We start from the raw sequence: 12170 nt of genomic DNA, 5'->3' as shown, positions 1-12170 counted from the left end.
CAAGGGGGCACATATCCATGCTTTCCTCTCCATGTTGGTAGGGGAACCCCGACTGTGTCACCTCTGCAGACAGCCAGGCCACTTCAAAGCCATGTGTTCCCCGTGCCAGAAGGGCCCGTCCCAGTCCCAGAAACCGTCCACCATTTTGTGTGTGAGTGGGAGTGGTGTGAGGTCCCTTGACAACCTTCAGACCGTCACCATAGACCACGCTAGGGCAATGGGACTGCGAGACACTGGCGCTGAGATGACTCTTGTGCCGGCTGAACTGGTGTCGCCTCAGGATTTGATACTTGGGAAAACTCTCGCCGTCTCCGGGATTGGAGGCGCTGAGCCGATGCTGCCCATCGCCAAGGTGTATTTGGACTGGGGTGCCGGGTGGGGAGTGTGGGAGGTCCGGGTAACTCCGAACATTCCCACGAGTGTTTTACTTGGGAGAGACTTGGGGCAGCTAGTGTCCCACTATGTGGCTACTGTACCCCCAAGGCCTGACCCTCCAGACAACGTAATGTCCACCCCTGTTGATGCCAATGTAATTAACATGCCTACTGATGGGGATGTGGGGGTGGGTGACGCACTATGTCACTCTCCCCTCAGGGGGTTAGGAGATCAATCAAGTCAGCTGTGATAAGGCCTTAGAGTGTGGCCAGCCGGCGGGCTGGAACAATTTGTCCTGTGAGGTTGTCACAGAGGGGACAGACACGGGGCAAACAGCTGCGGAGGGGGAGCATGCCATGGAGGGCGGGGAGTGCCAGGAGAGGTAGGGCTCCCAGGTAAAGCCGCATGGCAAGGTTCCTCCACAACCGGGATGTCAGTGGGCCAGGGTAGTCCTTTTAGACTGGAGGCTTGGTCAGAAGCAGAGGAGAAGCGGGCGCTACCCGCGGTCACACCGGCTGTGGCCGCTTTCACGTGAAGTGGTGGTACCCGGGCCCCAGGGACCCCTTGGGAGTCTCCCCTTCCGACCAAGTGGCAGCCGGGTCAGACGGAGGCCAGGATACAGGTCCTGGGGAACTGACAGAAGACGTGGCAGTTTCGTCTATATTGGCCATGTCCAGTCAGGGGTTTCAGGTGGCGTTGGAGACTGATGACAGCCTGAAAGCTCTCAAGGCGTAGGCGGCACAGCCTCTCTAGGGCTCTGACCTTGAGCGGGTGGTCTGGGACCAAGGATGGCTGTACCAGGTAATGGTCCAGCGAGGTTCACCGGAGGTGTGGCCCAGGGACTGACAGTTAGTGATACCCTATCCGTTCAGGGCAGAGTTGTTGCGGATGGCACATGAGATTCTGATGTCCAGACATTTAGAATTCACTAAGACCAATGCAAGGGTAGCCCAGTATTTCTACTGGCCAAGGATGGGGGATGAGGTGACTGCCTACTTCAGGTTGTGTGACACCTGTCAGAGGGTGGGGAAGGTGGGTCGGCACCCCAAAGCTCCACTGGTAACTCTACCCATCATTGAAGAGCCTTTCAGGAGGGTGGCTGTGTATTTGGTTGGTCCGATGGCCACTCCCAGCAGCTCCGGGAAATGTTTCATACTGACAGTAGTAGACTATGCCACCCGGTAACCGGAAGCGGTAGGCTTGTCGTCCATTCGGGCCGACAAGGTGTCCACCGCCTTACTGGAGATTTTCTCCCAAGTGGCTTTTCCCCAGGAAATGCTCACCGACCAGGGGACCCAGTTCATGTCACAGCTCATGGAGTTCCTCTGTAAGCAAATACAGGTGCAACATCTGGTGACCAGCCCATGCTACCCACAGATCAACGGCCTGTGCGAACATTTCAATGGCACTTTGAAGCAGATGCTTGACATGTTGGTCGACTCCCACTGGCGCGACTGGGAGCGGTACCTCCCACACCTGCTATTTGCCTACCGGGAGGTAACACAGGCCTTAACTGGGTTCTCCCCATTTGAGCTCCTGTATGGCTGGTGTGCGCAGGACCCCCGCTCTGGTGAAAGAGGTCTGGGAAGGGGAATTAGCCACCCCTGGAGTGTCGGTCATCGAATACGTCGTGCGCTTCCGTGATAAAATGCAGGCCTTGGCGCATCTGGTGTATGACAATATGACGCGAGCCCAGGCTGACCAGAATCGATGGTACGACCAGAATGCTTGTGAGAGGACCTACCAGGTGGGTCAAAAGGTGTGGGTACTGGTCCCAGTACTTAAAGACAAGCTTCAGGCGGCCTGGGAAGGTCCGTATCTTGTGCACCAGCGGCTCAATGCCGTAACGTACCTGGTCACCCTGAACCATGCCCGGGGAAGGCGGAAGGCCTTCCACGCAAACATGATGAAGGCCCATCATGAGCGGGAGGCCTGTACCCTCTCCGTGTGCAACCTGCCAGAGGAAGGACAGGCGGAGACCCTCCCGACATGCTCGCCCAGGCTAGGGCGGGTGGGACCATCGAGGACGTGGAGGTTTGCCACCAGCTGTTGTCGGTCCAACGGTCCCAGCTGTGGGCAACCCTACACGCCTTCTGGGGTGTCTTCAGCAATAAGCCCGGAAGGACAAAGTCGGCTGTCCATCACATGGACATCGGGGATCACCCCCCAATCCGGCGTTCAGCATACCGGGTTTCCCTGGAGGTACAGCAGCACATGCACCAGGAGATTGACCAGATGCTGAAGCTGGGGGTCATCCAACCATCCAGCAGTGCTTGGGCCTCGCCTATGGTCCTCGTCCCAAAGAAGGAACTGACAACCCGGTTCTGCGTGGACTACATGGGGCTCAATGCTGTCACGGTCACCCAATGCCGCACATCGATGACCTGCTCGAACTGTTGGCCAGGACCAAGTACCTGACCATTATGGATCTGTGCTGGGGATGTTGGCAGATTCCCTTGATCCCTGAGGCACGGGAACTTTCTGCCTTTATCACCTCATTCGGACTGTACGAGTCCACGGTGATGCCATTCGTTATGAAGATTGCCCCTGCCACTTTTCAGCAGATGGTCAACACACTGCTCAAGGGACTCGAACGGAATGTGGCCGTGTTCCTGGATGACATTGCTATCTTCATTCCCACCTGGGGGGTCACCTGGAGCATCTGGTGCAGGTGCTCAGGCGGATCCAATGGGCAGGCTTGACCATTAAGCCGGAAAAGTGCCAGCTGGTTTTGAGTGAGTGAGTGAGGTCCATTACCTGGGACACCGGGTAGGTGGGAGAGCTCTAAAGCCAGAGCCTGGGAAGGTGGATGCCATCGCAGCCTGGCACACCTCCTGGAGCAAAAACAGTTGATGTCCTTCCTGGGCACCGCCGGGTACTATAGGAGGTTTGGCCCTCACTGTAGAAGCCTGGCAAAGCCCCTGATGAACCTCGCCAAGAAGACGCTGCCCTCTGCAGTTGATTGGACAAATAACTGTGAGACGGCCTTCCATGTGCTGAAGACCACTCTTTCTAGCTCCCCAGTACTACAGGCAGCCGACTTTACGCAGCCGTTTGTAGTGCAGACCGAAGCCAGTGACTTGGCCTCGGTGCAGTGCTCTGCCAGATTGACACTACGAGCCATGAACACCCCATGAAGCTCCTGCCAAGGGAGGTGGCCTACTCCACGATGGAGAAGGAATGTCTGGCAATTGTGTGGGCCCTGCAGCGTCTGCAGCTATACTTGTGCGGACGCCAATTCACCATGGAAACAGATCACAACCCCCTCAACTGGTTACACACCATATCCGGAACGAATGGGAGGTTGCTACGCTGGAGCCTCGCGCTAAAAGCAGTACCACTTCGCCATTCACCACAAAAAGGGCCGCGACCATGGCAATGCCAATGGCTTATCCTGACAAGGAAAAGTTGTGGGCGGACGCACAGGGGAGCACCGGGTGGTGCTGCCCCCTAGCGGCCTCTAAAGGGGGAAGGTGTGCAGAATATTCAAGAGGTAATCCCATGTCTATCATTGTGCCCTGTTTGGCGGGGATTATAGAGGTCTACAAATGTAAAACTGAAACCAGACACTTCTGCAAGGGAGGGGGTCGAGAGGCCGGGAGTGACAAATACCTCACAGCAGCTGTGAAGACCCTCTGTGGACCCCAAGCTATGCGGTCCTTGGTGTCAGACAATTATAATTCAACACTGAGTTATGGGAATACGATACATCCCAATGATACACCAAATAGATTTTTGGAAACACACTATCTGGATGAATGTCACCCTGGCTTTCAGCAGAGCCCTGCATGTAAGGAAAGGGAGATACGTGGCACAGCCTTGCGGGAGCTCCTAGGGCCTCTGTGCTTGGTATCCACGCATAGCAGGGGTCCGGCTGAATCCGCTGACACCAGAACTGGCTCCCTATGACCGTCCATTAAGGAAGTATAGACTTAGTTTTTGGAGTTTTTAGCTGACAGAAATCAGGGGTGGAGATTTGGGTTCAGCCAGGAGGCAGGAGGGGGAGTGACCCAGAGGGTTTAAGAGCCCAGCAGCCCTGGCTCCATTGTCTTTTCCCCTGGGAGGTCGCGAGGATACATTGTGTGGGAGAAGTCCTGCAACAAAGAGAGAGGGACGCACAAGCTACTTAGTCCTGTCTCTCCAGGTCTCACAGCATGTCACACTGTCACAGAATACTGGAGGTAGGGGGCCTAAGCTGACCCTAAGCTGGGACCCTGACTAACCCCTCAACCTGGAGGTACTGTTAAAGGTACAGAGGTCCAGGCCGCCAGCGTAACCCCTACCTCCTGAGGATCCCTGCACCTAAGTAATCTAGTCCTGAGAAGGACCCCGATCACAACAATAGGGAACCAGAAATAATATGCCCACACACAGTATTTAGACGAACGAGACAGTACAAGGGAAAAACCAAAACCACCTTGCATACAACTTCTACACAACTACAACAGAGGGAACACCAACGGGAAAGGAGATAAATGATAAAGCGAGGAAAGGGAAAAAACACTTCCAAATACACTTATCTCAGCAACTCCAAACACCACGATCCGCTCTGTAAGTCTGAATGAAAAGCTTTCACCGACACCTCCCAAACAGACCTGCAGGAATATAAAGGAGTCTCACTAAAGAAGCATTGATTGCAGCTGGGCGAGGCTGGACCTCAGCTAGCCCAGAGATAGAGAGAATTAACTCCTACACTGCCGAGAAAACACAAAGCACCAACAAGTCAGCTGCGAGAAGTCAGGCTGTGTACTCGTGACGATCTTCGTGGCAACACACCCGTGACACAGCATCAACATGCAGTTCAGTGCATGAAGTGAATGCTGCAGCTAAATAACAGGCGCTGATCAGCAGCAGCCTTCATATTGCATCCAAATGGCTCATTCACATGGCCATATTTTTTGGTCAGAGTGCTGTACACAAAAAAACTGACTGCACTTGGACCAGTGTTATTTTATGGGGTAGTGAATGAAAATGAGATTTTTTTTTTTCACAGACCGAATCTGCGCGTGAAAAAAATTGCAGCATGCTCTAGTTTCTTCCGTAAATCGGAAGAAACTCACCCATTCAAGTCTATAGATGGCCAAAAAAACTTGGATGCCATATTCAGTCACAGTATAAAATCTGTTATTTCTACATTACAATTTTGTAACAAGAAGCTGTAAATGAATAATAGCTGCTGCTGTAAACAATGCATTGTATACAGATGTCAAGTGAGAATTTATTTATATATATATATATATATATATATACAGTACAGACCAAAAGTTTGGACACACCTTTTCATTTAAAGATTTTTCTGTATTTTCATGACTATGAAAATTGTACATTCACACTGAAGGCATCAAAACTATGAATTAACACATGTGGAATTATATACTTAACAAAAAAGTGTGAAACAACTGAAAATATATCTTATATTCTAGGTTCTTCAAAGTAGCCATCTTTTGCTTTGATGACTGCTTTGCACACTCTTGGCATTCTCTTGATGAGCTTGAAGAGGTAGTCACCGGAAATGGTCTTCCAACAATCTTGAAGGAGTTCCCAGAGATGCTTAGCACTTGTTGGCCCTTTTGCCTTCACTCTGCGGTCCAGCTCACCCCAAACCATCTCGATTGGGTTCAGGTCTGGTGACTGTGGAGGCCAGGTCATCTGCCGTAGCACCCCATCAATCTCCTTCTTGGTCAAATAGCCCTTACACAGCCTGGAGGTGTGTTTGGGGTCATTGTCCTGTTGAAAAATAAATGATGGTCCAACTAAACGCAAACCGGATGGAGTAGCATGCCGCTGCAAGATGCTGTGGTAGCCATGCTGGTTCAGTATGCCTTCAATTTTGAATAAATCCCCAACAGTGTCACCAGCAAATCACCCCCACACCATCACACCTCCTCCTCCATGCTTCACGGTGGGAACCAAGCATGTAGAGTCCATCCGTTCACCTTTTCTGCGTCGCACAAAGACACGGTGGTTGGAACCAAAGATTCAAATTTGGACGCTTCAGACCAAAGCACAGATTTCCATTGGTCTAATGTCCATTCCTTGTGTTCTTTAGCCCAAACAAGTCTCTTCTGGTTGTCGCCTGTCCTTAGCAGTGGTTTCCTAGCAGCTATTTTACCATGAAGGCCTGCTGCACAAAGTCTCCTCTTAACAGTTGTTGTTGAGATGTGTCTGCTACTAGAACTCTGTGTGGCATTGACCTGGTCTCTAATCTGAGCTGCTGTTAACCTGCGATTTCTGAGGCTGGTGACTCGGATAAACTTATCCTCAGAAGCAGAGGCGACTGTTGGTCTTCCTTTCCTGGGGCGGTCCTCATGTGAGCCAGTTTCTTTGTAGTGCTTGATGTTTTTTGCAACTGCACTTGAGGACACTTTCAAAGTTTTCCCAATTTTTCGCACTGACTGACCTTCATTTCTTAAAGTAATGATGGCCACTCGTTTTTTTTTACTTAGCTGCTTTTTTCTAGCTATAATACAAATTCTAACAGTCTATTCAGTAGGACTATCAGCTGTGTATCCACTGACTTCTGCACAACACAACAGATGGTCCCAACCCCATTTATAAGGCAAGAAATCCCACTTATTAAACCTGACAGGGTACACCTATGAAGTGAAAACCATTTCCAGTGACTACCTCTTGAAGCTCATCAAGAGAATGCAAAGCAGTCATCAAAGCAAAAGGTGGCTACTTTGAAGAACCTAGAATATAAGACATATTATCAGTTGATTCACACTTTTTTGTTAAGTATATGATTCCACATGTGTTAATTCATAGTTTTGATGCCTTCAGTGTGAATGTACAATTTTCAAAGTCATGAAAATACAGAAAAATCTTTAAATGAGAAGATGTGTCCAAACTTTTGGTCTGTACTGTATATATTATATATATATATATATATATATATATATATATATATATATATATATATATATATATATATGTATATTGTGGTAGATCGTTCACTCCACTGCACACGGAGATAAACGCAGGAATGCTGTTCCTTTAAATTTCTGAGTGGTTTAATAAAAAAAACATGGCATAAACCACTATTAAGTCCATCAAAACAAACAGGCCTATCTTGGCATAACAGGTAAACAGAAGAAAATAAGGTAGTACAGTCCATAAGCCTGTGGGGGTCTGCCCGCACAGGGTTAGCACAGCAAACATGGTTCAGGAAAAAACAAACACAAGCTCCTCTCTGGAGCTAGCTTCTCCAGACACTGAACAACTAATGCCTCAACAGGCCGAGTATTTAAACCCCAGACCACACCCTGAGGTGGACATATGGAGAACAACCTCCCGCCCACTCTATGGTTGTTCTCATAAAAGCACGCCCTTTTACAAATGGTGGCTTAACCCCTCCCAGGAAATAACGTGCTGGAGGAAACTTAACGGTTTTAATTCACTGAAGCTAATAGCCTCAGGGAAACCTATCTCCCCTCCAGCACTTTACCACTGACTGTATCACAATATAAATACTCATGTGAACCTACCCAAACAGGAAGAAACATCTCTCTTCTTTTCAGGATAATATGTGAAAGCTGAAGCCAATCATCAACTACTGATCAGCTGCAGCCATCATGTGCCTGTGTCCCCGACGGTCTGCAGGCACCGACATTTGGCCATGAGATAATGTGTTCAGAGAAAGAGTAGTGTAAAATACTTATAAATTATTACAATTAAAAAAGTAATAAATGTAGGAACTTAAAAAAAGTTAGAAAAAAAATTAAAGTAATAGAAAAAGTAAAAATATAATATAAAGAACTCCTCTAGAAGTGCAATACCTTTTTGAACCAACGATTAACAGTATTAGATATTAAGGCTAAGTGCCCACGTAGAGTTTTTCAAGCATATATGCTGCGGAATTTCCGCAGCATAAACGCTTGTTAAACGCTAGGTAATCCGCTCCCCATGGTCCCCAAGGGGATTCCGCAAGTTCTATGCCCATGCTGCGGATTTTTCTGCAGCGTTTATGCTGCGCTCAAAAATCCGCAGCATGTCCATTAATTTTGCGGAAGCGCGGCGTAATCGCCGCCATTGACTTGCATTGAGACGCACATAATCCGTGTCAGTATATTTGTACTCACGGATTATATGCGTTTCAATGTGCGGATGGTACCCAGTTCTGGAGGAGAGGAGACTCTCATCCAGACCTGGGTACCATTGTACCTGTAAAAAAAAGAATAAAATAAAAAATAAAGTTTATATTCACCTTCCGACGGCCCCCGTCTCCTTCCCTTTGCTTGCGGGCAGGACTGAAGGACCTGCGGTGACGTCACAGTCATGTGACCGCAGGCCCTTCAGTGCAGTGTCCCGCGATCAGCTGGCAGACAGGAGTGAGCGCAGCTACACACGCCGGGCCATCGGAGGGTAAGTATAGGTTTATTTTTTTATTTTTAAACATTCTTACGGTCACACTATATAAATCCATGCCGGTTGCATGGATTTATATAGTGTGACCTAGTTGTCAAGCACTTTCCAAGTGATGCTAAAATCGCCTGGAAAGCGCTTGTCAATCCTCATGCAGAAACGCATGTGAAAACGCTTCAAATCCGCATGTATTTGGCAGGAAAAATGCATGTACAATCCGCATGCGTTTTTTCTGCCAGGGAGATGCAGAAATGATGCAGAAATTTTCTGATTCATTTCTGCATCGTGAGCACATAGCCTAAGGCTATGTGCCCACGTTGCAGAAATGAAGCAGAAAATTTCTGCTTCATTTCTGCAAGTCCTCTCCCGGAAAAACGCATGCGGAATTCCGCACGCGTTTATCGCGCGTTTTTCATGCGTTTATCTCGCGTTTTCCACATGCGGAATTGCCTTGCGTTTTTAATGCATTGCACAAGGCAATTCCGCTTGCGGAAACGCAAAATTAATTGACATGCTGCGGATTTTTGAACGCAGCATAAAAGCTGCGGAAAAATCCGCAGCATGTGCATAGAACTTGCGGAATCCCCTTGGGGACCATGGGGTGCGGATTACCATGCGTTTTACAAGCATTTCCACTGCGGAAATTCCGCATCAAAAACGCTTGTAATCCGCAACGTGGGCACGCAGCCTAAGTCAGAATTTGTTTGCCTGTTCTACCCCAGCCCAAAACTGTTATTGCACTTTGACTAATAGTTCTGCAACTTACTTAATGTTGTTTCATTCCTCTGTTATTGCTCCTGAATATTTACATTTATAAATTGACAAAATGTGCGAAGATGAAAGGATGGTGACTCCATTATGATTCATTTACTAATATAGTCGTGTCAGGAGGGAATCATACATTTTAATAACAGGTTAAAGGAATACTGCAGGAACTGAGGAGGCAGTGTATGACACAGGGATTCTCTCTTTGGCATCTTTTTATTTCCCCGCTTTAAACCAGTGCATTTGTTTTTTTTAAAGCTTTACTAGTCAATCCGTATTACACCCATCTACCGTTTGTCATTGTATACTGAAAATCTTTGAGAATGGAACCGAGTTGTCTGGCGCTAACCTGGACAATCCTTTACTAGACACAATTGACACTACTTCCATTTACCACAGCAAAGCTTAAAAGGGTCGTCCCCTTTCGGAAAATGTTTTACTCGCTGTCCCTAGATTTTCCTCTGTGTCGTCACCGTCACTCTGTTATTGGCTGCAGCGCTGACTTTAAGTTGGCAGCCAATCTGTGAGCTCAAAATACCCTGCTCAGACAATCACAGACATCAGGAGCAGCGGATTCGAAGACGGTGAGTAAAACGCCTTTTTTATATAGTAAACTATGCACGGCTGAGCCCCAGTGGGCTATTAAATCACAATTTCTACTTTTTTCTAAATGGTGTTTTACTTTCATTTTTTTTAATTATTTGTAGGATTGGTCTACGCCTGGAAGGTTTGGCACCCGTATTACTGCATTGTTTGCTAGTGCTACTTTCAAGTTCTCTTTTTTTCTATGCACGGGCACCGCGATTTTCTAGAAGGGTTCAACCCCTAAATGTAGCTCCCTAGCCATGATAGATTGGCTTCTTTGTAACTTGCCCCTAACACCAATAACCCACCATTCCAACAGCTGCTCCAATACAATGGAAATAGAATAAATGCCATTTATTTGCGCCCCCCTTTAATTATAGTACGAGGCTTATAAATTAGTTTTGCAACATTAGTTGTACAAATATGAATGAAATGATAAATAATTTGTTGTTACTAGTTATTTCTCGCATAATGCATATACATAAAAAGAATTTCTATTGGACAGAAGAAGGTCATTTTCTCCAGAGATTAACATCGCAGTCGATAAGTATCTTAGACGTATTAATACCTGCCTGCAGGAACATTGGAAGTGACTGGTGCCGAGCTCCTTCTGAGTGTATAGGAGAATATTCTTTTCTGGCCCATCTTCATCTTGCAGAATCCCCATCTAATTAAATAAAATGGTGTCTGTTCAATTAAAAAGACGCCCGCAGCTCTGCACCTTGATGAAAAATTGCAGAGCAAGCTGCACGGGACAAGACAGTCAGGGAAATAATGTGAAGATACAAATCATTTTTACAAAAAAGGCAAGTACTTTATTATCGGCTGAATATTATTACATTGTTGCTTTATTGTATGAAACAATTCCATATACAATATACAAAGGTGAGTATAAAATGTCCTGTGACACTGAGACTGAATGGAGCTTGACATGAAATCTATGGCACTTAACCCGTTGTCTGCTGACGGGTGAGCACTGTCGTCTGGAACAGGACGCCCTCTCTCCTGTGTAGCAGCCAAGGGATTAAATAAAGAGGGCAGAGCTGCAGCAGAAATGCTGGTGATTTTTTTTGTTTTTTTTTAGTACCCTGGAGAAAGAGGTCGGGTTTTGAGGTGTTATACAAATAGATGCTGTTCTAGAAAGTTTCTTGGCCATTAATTCCAAGCGGCGCGACCACTTGTGGGTGGAAGCTTGTGACATAGCACCATTTAACAGAGATGGACCAATGGATACACTTCTGTGCTCTGGACTGAAAGATGGAGGGAGAGAGGGTCTTGTGGAGTCTCCTAAGACTTTCACAGATCTTGACCTACACACAGACTTGTATAGTTTGGTATATTTCATCTTGTGCATGCTCCATAAGCTGCCATTGTGTCGGAGAGCACTGTATAGGAAAGTTAGTCACAGTACGAAGCAGCTCCATTGTACATCTTTACACCCCGGTGCTATAAATCCCATCCTATCATCGTAACTACAGAAGTTATATTATATCCCCTGAGCCCTTCACTTTACACAAGGCTGTATTATGGCTTTTTATGACTGTGCCAGAGACTGATGGTATGACAGTATGTTCACATCGAGTTTTTGGAGCAGAAATTTGAATGGAATCTCCAAATCTCAAAATTTCTCAAAAACGTTGAGTTTCTGCTCAGTGGCTATGTGCACAATGAGTATTTTGTTTATGTTTTAGAGCAGAAACGCTCCAAATTCTCCTTCAAATTTCAAAGCTCCTCCAAAACTTGGAAGTTCTGCTGAGTTTCTGCACCAAAAATTGTGTAAAATCACTCCATGTGCACAAAGCCTAAATAGATGTTTACACTGAGTTCTCTTCGGATCATCTCCAAAATTGATCTCAAAACTGCTTAAAAAAATATCTCTTCGGATTCATTTTTATGGCAAATTCACGTTACTGTTCATACGAGGAGTTTTTTAAGCTTTTCTTCCTGAAAAGTTTTTGAAAAATGTATAGTGGAAAAAAAAAAAAAAGGTAAACATCACTTCTTTGAAGCTTTGAAGAGGAAAACTCTCCAATCTAGGCACCATACAATTAAAAGGTTGCAAAGAGTGCTTGAGGGAAAAA

Source organism: Phyllobates terribilis, unplaced genomic scaffold, assembly GCF_046119375.1.
Source record: "Phyllobates terribilis strain yellow unplaced genomic scaffold, ASM4611937v1 Scaffold_7__3_contigs__length_470593459, whole genome shotgun sequence".
Lineage (NCBI taxonomy): Eukaryota > Metazoa > Chordata > Amphibia > Anura > Dendrobatidae > Phyllobates > Phyllobates terribilis.
This window is presented reverse-complemented; position numbering follows the sequence as displayed.